A 7,196-nucleotide genomic window follows, 5' to 3' on the forward strand; every position below is an offset into this window, starting at 1 on the left:
TCTCCTAAATCGCACAATTGTCAGCGTATTTGAGGGAGGAAAAGTGTGATTGCCTCTTCTTCAATGTAAAGTTCACATAAAACTCCTCCCGTAACATTTTTTGGTACTCTATATAATGTTTCACGGCAAGTTCTGGCAATTATATATTTAATAGCCTGGAGGAAGGCAGTGCATACGACATACGACATACAAATGTCGTTATCACGCACGTCTCCATTCAAGTTTTCCGGTGTCCAATATAGCAGCCGCCATTCCAACATCCGCCCGGGGTTGCTGTCGCTGGGTCCTGAAACACAGGAATATGAGGATGTGTTTTATAACGCTATTTATATCATGTAACTTCGTAGAGAGGTGTGTCAGTCGACACTAGTCTACTGCGAAACAACGGGGATAAACATAGGAACAAAGGGAATAACTAGACAGTCCATGCTATTCTCAATTGAGTGTTGTATGAGCTAGGAGTAAAAACCGGGGGCGGTGTACTGAAAAAGGGGAAAACAGAGGGAAAACTATAGTTGATGTTTCGAGCGGACGCTCTTCATCAGAAGAAAGCCCCCCCCCCCCCCATTTTTTTTTAACATTTGCAACGTTGTTGCACGCCTTTGCGATTCTTTTGGGCCCTTTCGAATATAAAGGTAAATCTTTGTTTGGTTATGAGTCTTTCTTCTCCTTCGACCGGTATACCTCGCCTTCTTGGCACGACATGACAGATCGGATGTGGTAAATCGGTTGATTTCTACTACAGGTAGTATGTTGATATCACGCGTATGTTCATATCAAGTATACGCCACCTTGTAAATTTTGTTCAAAGTGCTCTGTTACTAGTGCAAGAAACAAGAAATGGCCGCTCCGATGAAGAAATACGCCAGTGCCGTGTTCCGTAAACTTTTGCCCCAAGCCGTATGTACGTACCAAGCCCTGACATCATAGGAACTAGCGCTACGGTCATTCCCGTTGGCAGTCAAACACATGTGGTCTCTCCTGCGCTGCCTTACTGGCTGAAGTTCCTTCAGTGATGTCTCACAGTCCAATGAGTCACCATGTTAGTGGTGCCAATTTTCTACACATCTATTACCCGGTCTTGCCGCTAAGGAACACACGGACAGAACACCTACGTGTGTTCTGTATGTGTGTTTTTTGGCGTTTGTTCATTATGTTTACTTTTAACCAGCACACTCTTTTTTGTCTTGTTTCTCTTGCTGTGAGCCTTGGAATACAGGTTCACATAGATTAACAAATAATTGTCTCGCATTTACTTGGCATAATAGGGGTCATACTGTTTGCTCCCATAGCGTTTGTTATGATAGCAAGTGTAAAAAGCGACACAAAAGACCACGAACACAAAACATAATAGGAACAGGACAGTGCACTTTCTTCGTTCCTGCATGTTTGTTGTCGCTTTTCATACTTTCGTACCATCATGAATTGTGACGTACTCTCCGCACTTTTGCCTTTCTGTAGTTACTCAAGAAGTAGCAGCTGTTACAGCATGCCTTTTACAGTAGTATGGCTATTCACGGGAAGGTCTCGGGGGAAATCGCTGTGGCTGTATCACAAAACCAGGGAAGGGTAACGGTAATGGTACTGGAAACAGAAACGGTATATTACCAAAATTGGATATGGTAACGATAACGGAAACCCATACCACTGTCCCCCATTACCGGAAGCAGAAACGGAAACGAAAATTATCGTCCGGTATTGAAATCTATTACTGTTGTGCGATGACATTTCAGTGACTTTTCATTTTATTTTTGTATTTTGATGACTCCATTCCCTGTAATGCTCTAAATACTACACGAGAGCATGGAAACAAAGCGCAATATTGGATATCGAGGGTGCATCACTCGCTTACCTACTTGTGACATTACCTACCTACGTGACATCAAGACATGAGACTCACAACATATAAGACTCCACACACTCTACTCCATCATAGCACGAGGATGACAGCCTACGATTTTTCATTTGAATTTTTTTTTTTTACTTTCTTCATTTCACTGTGGCCGTGGCAGCATTGTTTAGTTCTGAGACCGTTCGCCTATGAATGCGACATTGGATGAAGGTTAACGCCCATCTTGGTTTGCTGCACTCAGAGTGACTGAAGACAGAAGACCGACTGAATACATGTTCCTACATTTCTTTAAAAATCTTGCAAGATGTGCGCATCCCAACGATTAAAAATTAATTGTGTGGTGTGTACGCGTGACACCGAAGCAGTACTTGGGCAGAATAGGGTGCTGACAGAGCCGGATGGGCTGTGAGTGCACTCATGAAGTCTGAGGAGCGCCAGGTCTCTGTGAGTGAAGTCACTGGTGGGGCCTGAGGTATGTGAGGTCAGTATGAGGGCATTCAGAAATGAGGTCAAATGACGCATGATGTGGTTCCAGCGACACAACCACTGGCTGTGTACACTTTAAAGGGCTGGTGTGCACGTATTTAGCAATTTCGTCTACGTCGCGCTGGGAACACAGCAAAGCGTCCTGAGCTGACTGATTACTTTGCGATATGGTTCCAGCGACCTAACTACAGGCAGGGTGCACTTTAAAGGGCTGGTGTGCACGTTTTTACCAATTTCGTCTATGTTGCGCTGGGAACACAGCAAAGCGTCCTGAGCTGACTGATTACTTGGTGATATGGTTCCAGTGACCGAACTACCGGCAGGGTGCACTTTAAAGGGCTGGTGTGCTCGTTTTTAGCAATTTCGTCTACGTCGCGCTGGGAACACAGCGAAGCGTCATGAGCTGACTTATTACTTGGTGATATGGTTCCAGTGACCAAACTACCGGCAGGGTGCACTTTAAAGGGCTGGTGTGGTCGTTTTTAGCAATTTCGTCTATGTTGCGCTGGGAACACAGCAAAGCGTCCTGAGCTGACTGATTACTTGGTGATATGGTTCCAGTGACCGAACTACCGGCAGGGTGCACTTTAAAGGGCTGGTGTGCTCGTTTTTAGCAATTTCGTCTACGTCGCGCTGGGAACACAGCGAAGCGTCCTGAGCTGACTTATTACTTGGTGATATGGTTCCAGTGACCAAACTACCGGCAGGGTGCACTTTAAAGTGCTGGTGTGCTCGTTTTTAGCAATTTCGTCTACGTCGCGCTGGGAACACAGCAAATCGTCCTGAGCTGACTGATTAGTTGGCGATATGGTTCCATCGACCCATATACAGGCAGGGTGCACTTTAAAGGGCTGGTGTGCCCGTTTTGAGCAACTTCGTCTACGTCGCGCTGGGAACACAGCAAAGCCTCCTGAGCTGACTGATTACTTCGTGATATGGTTCCAGCGACCCAACTACCGATAGCGTGCGCTTTAAAGGGCAGGTGCGCCGGTTTTTAGCAATTTCGTCTATGTCGCGCTGGGAACACAACAAAGCCCAGTACACTTGGCTGTGTTCCCAGCGCGACGTAAACGAAATTGCTAAAAACGTGCACATCAGCCCTTTAAAGTGCACCCTGCAAGTAATTGGATCGCTGGAACCATGTCGCCAAGTAATCAGTCAGCCAAGACGCTTTGCTCTTTCCCGGCGCGACATATACGAAACTGCTAAAAACGTGCACTCGGGCCCTTTAAAGTGCACCATGCCTGTAGTTGAGTAGCTGGAACCATATCACCAAGTAATCAGTCAACTCAGTACACGTGGGTGTGTTCCCAGCGCGACGTAGACGAAATCGCTAAAAACGGGCACACCAGCCCTTTAAAGTGCACCCTGCCGGTAGTTGGGTGGCTGGTACCATGTCCCCAAGTAATCAGTCAGCCAAGACGCTTTGCTCTGTTCTCAGCGCGACATATACGAAACTGCTAAAAACGGGCACACCAGCCCTTTAAAGTGCACACTGCGTGTAGGTGGGTCGATGGAACCATATCACCAACTAATCCGTCAGCTCCGGACGCTTTGCTGTGTTGCCAGCGCGACGTAGACGAAATTGCTAAAAACGGGCACATCAGCCCTTTAAAGTGCACACTGCGTGTAGTTAGGTCGCTGGAACCATATCACCAATTAATCCGTCAGTTCAGGGCGCTTGGCTGTGTTCCCAGCGCGACGTAGACGAAATTGCTAAAAACGGGAACACCAGCCCTTTAAAGTGCACTCTGCCGGTAGCTGGATCGCTGGAACCATATCACTAGTACCTTCATAATTTGCCCACGTCTCGTAAGCGTCATTTAACCTCATTTCTGAATGCACTCATACTGACCTCACACCCCTCAGGCCTCACCAGTGACTTCACTCACACAGACCTGGCGCCCCTCAGACCTCATGAGTGGACTCACAGGAGGTCTCATGAGGGGCAAAACCTCATGAGTGCACTCACAGGTCTCATGAGGGGCAAAACCTCATGAGTGCACTCACAGGAGGGGGCAAAATCTCATGAGTGCACTCACAGGAGACCTCATGAGGGTAAGAGCCTCATGAGTGCACTCACGGATGGCCTGATCACGGGCTTGCCCTCACCCACCCTCACCTTAAAGGCGTGAGGTGAGGGTGAGGGGCACTCAGGAGGGCCCTCATGCGTGAGTTCGCCCAGCTATGCTACAGGAACACTGCTTCTCACCCTCATGCTTACTCGCTAGTTCTCTGGACGCGCAGAGCTTTCATGTCGTAACCAAAACTGACCGTTTCCCGAAAGTTCCAGCCCAGACATCTAATATAATAATAGGAAACGTTCAAGTTCCTGTAGTGTGGAAGCCTTGTATTATTGAAAAAAAAAAAAAGAAAACAAAGAGAGAGAGAGAGAGAGCTCAGTTTGTCGTCAGGAAGCATTCGCACAAAACTCACAAACTCAACGATGGGCCGATTTTCTTTTTTTTTTTTTTTGCTTCGTAAGATTCCTTGCCGAAGACTTCAGGGATCTCGTATTTTTTGCGCAAATGTCGAAACAGTGTACGTCCAGAGAGTGTTGCTATCGCGCTTGTAGACGGCAATGGTCTATGGCTAGTCGCTGTCCTTCAACGACAGGGCCATTCCATAGGCAATACAAATGGAGCACGCCTGTATCTGCACTGCAAAGATGCCTGGTTAGCGCGTGGTGCACAGATGAAAATTTCCCGTAGGCTTCTCAAGGGTTCATCTTGAAACTCCATTGGATCTCACATAGACAGGGCACTGTGAATGGATTTGACGAACGTGCAATTGATTGAAGAGGTTCGCTGTTATTTTCCTTACCAAGCAGGTATTGCCGTCAGGACGCTTCTCAATTCTGTGGGGTGAATTGCGGCAGTAAAAGTGGCAGCCGAATGGTCCCCGGTCACTCTGCAAGCAAGTAAATGACGGTTACTTGTGACGTGCTACACTACGGTGATCTGTAGAAAGAAATTCTGATGTGTGACACACGAGCGTGGGATAGTGGGTAGAAGAGAGCGGCGAACTATCCAATGTACCATTTCGACCTGTCTTGAGCTTGGTTCCCCTATAGCTTCTGTGTGTCCTATTCCTGACTGGCGAATGCCTCTAAAGACTGAACGCAGCTAAAGCCGTGACATGATCATGTTCTATCAATTCCGTGGTATTCGAAGCCCACGAATTCGAATTGAGAATTCGAAGCACATAGTTCCCGAGGTGATGTACAAATCAAATTTTTCGCGAAAGGCTTCCTACATACAGACGGTTAATGTGTAGTATCTCTCAATAGTTGTTCCCAGACATGAATAAGGGAACAAAGTTGACAGTAACACATAATTTGCTTCAAGTGGGAAAGGTCGAATTCTGTGCTTATTTTTTTCAAGTCCTTGCGCTCTCCGCATAAGAGTTCGAAGTGCCACTTAGTCCACTGGTGCGAGGTTGTGATGAATCACGACATATGGAATGGCGAATGACGAATTTCCTTGCTCAATGCGCTCTACGCATGCGCACAAGTGCCATTCTTTGTTTTTTTTTTGTTTTTGTTCAGGCTAGCTCACAATGTAAGGAATTGGTAGTTGCAAAATTTCTTAGATTTATTTTGCTCACCTGCAAAGTTCTCTTTGGTGTTGTGCGTTTCGGTTTCGTCGTTAGAAAATAAACAGCGTCTAACATATCAATACTTACGTATAAGTAATCGTTTCCATGGCCGCAAGGCATCCGAGTCATGGGTGCTGCAAAACAAGTTGACGTTCGTAAAAATGACGCTAAAACACAATGGCTGGTGGCGTTTTATGACACAGAGCGGGTAGATAGCGGCAGGCAAAGACGTTTTATGGGCAGACAGAGTGGCACGACACCAACGGATAAGCAAGCGAAGAGGATAGTTAGAGAATAGTTAGGAAGTTGATATTTGCACGATGCCGTTTGTAAAGCGCGTTTTCATATTGCAATCAGAAGCCTTCTAGCGAAAGTTTGTGTCGCCAACTGTCGCCACCAAGAGCAATGCTTGCGAAAGTTTCCTACTCACTTGACCCGGCAACCTTGACCTTAGAAATGGCAATAGGTTACTTCGTCTCACATCTTTTTCAAAATCAGTCCCTTCGTCAAAATACGAGTTTTACTGTAGTCCTATAGCTTGTAGTTTCGTCTACATGCGCCAGACTTCGCAGTACTTAAACCGGGGGCTTGACTAACTCTCCTCTCTGTGAATGCTAGCAGATGAGACGGCTGCCAGAACACAACTGTTTAATCTCAGGTAGCCAAGATGGCAAGCGAGCTACGTTCGTGCGCCAAACCGTGTCGCTCGCACCCATGCTCCAGGTATCATCTTCATCCTTGAGCACGTGCCCTTCAGCTACTACACTCTTCCCCCTTACGTTGTGGATACCGTACGGGGGCCGCCTACGTCATTGAGGGTTCCGCGATGACGTGGAGGTGGAAACTGGCAGCGATGGTTCCTATGACATGGATGACGTATGATCACAGAGACCTTGTGGCATGGTCACGCTTGTACTGGGTAACTGCTGTCTGGTAAAACAGGTAGTGAGGACACTCTAGCCTTCAAGTGATCTACGTGAACGCGACGATGTTTCCCGTCTTGCAACTACACGTCGTAAATAACTCGTTCAATCCTTCCCCGAACACTTTTTACCCAGTGTTGTTTTCGTGTGGGATCCTTAGCCCACACATTGTCGTCAGCAGCAAGAGTTCGTGAGGCTTTCGTACAACCATCCTCATTTACCGGCGCTTGTATACGTTGGGACGTACAAAGTCTAGTTCTATTCAAACCCTCCGGTTACTTAGCAACTCCGAAAGTGAACATCCAGTTGCGATATGAGGAGATGCTCGATACTTAGAA

General features: G+C 46.9%; 1 long non-coding RNA gene across 1 annotated transcript; it reads right to left on the reverse strand.

The window, feature by feature from the left end:
- Nucleotides 1–211: 211 nt before the first annotated feature.
- On the reverse strand, nt 212–6,243 carry LOC135375146 (uncharacterized). The gene is made up of 3 exons (XR_010417167.1): nt 6,023–6,243; nt 5,162–5,248; nt 212–286 (listed from the first exon to the last, which is right to left on the reverse strand). It is a non-coding gene; the product is annotated as an uncharacterized LOC135375146 (long non-coding RNA).
- Between the last annotated feature and the right edge of the window lie 953 nt (nt 6,244–7,196).

Source organism: Ornithodoros turicata, unplaced genomic scaffold (genome assembly GCF_037126465.1).
Source record: "Ornithodoros turicata isolate Travis unplaced genomic scaffold, ASM3712646v1 ctg00000829.1, whole genome shotgun sequence".
In the NCBI taxonomy this organism is placed as follows: Eukaryota; Metazoa; Arthropoda; class Arachnida; order Ixodida; family Argasidae; genus Ornithodoros; species Ornithodoros turicata.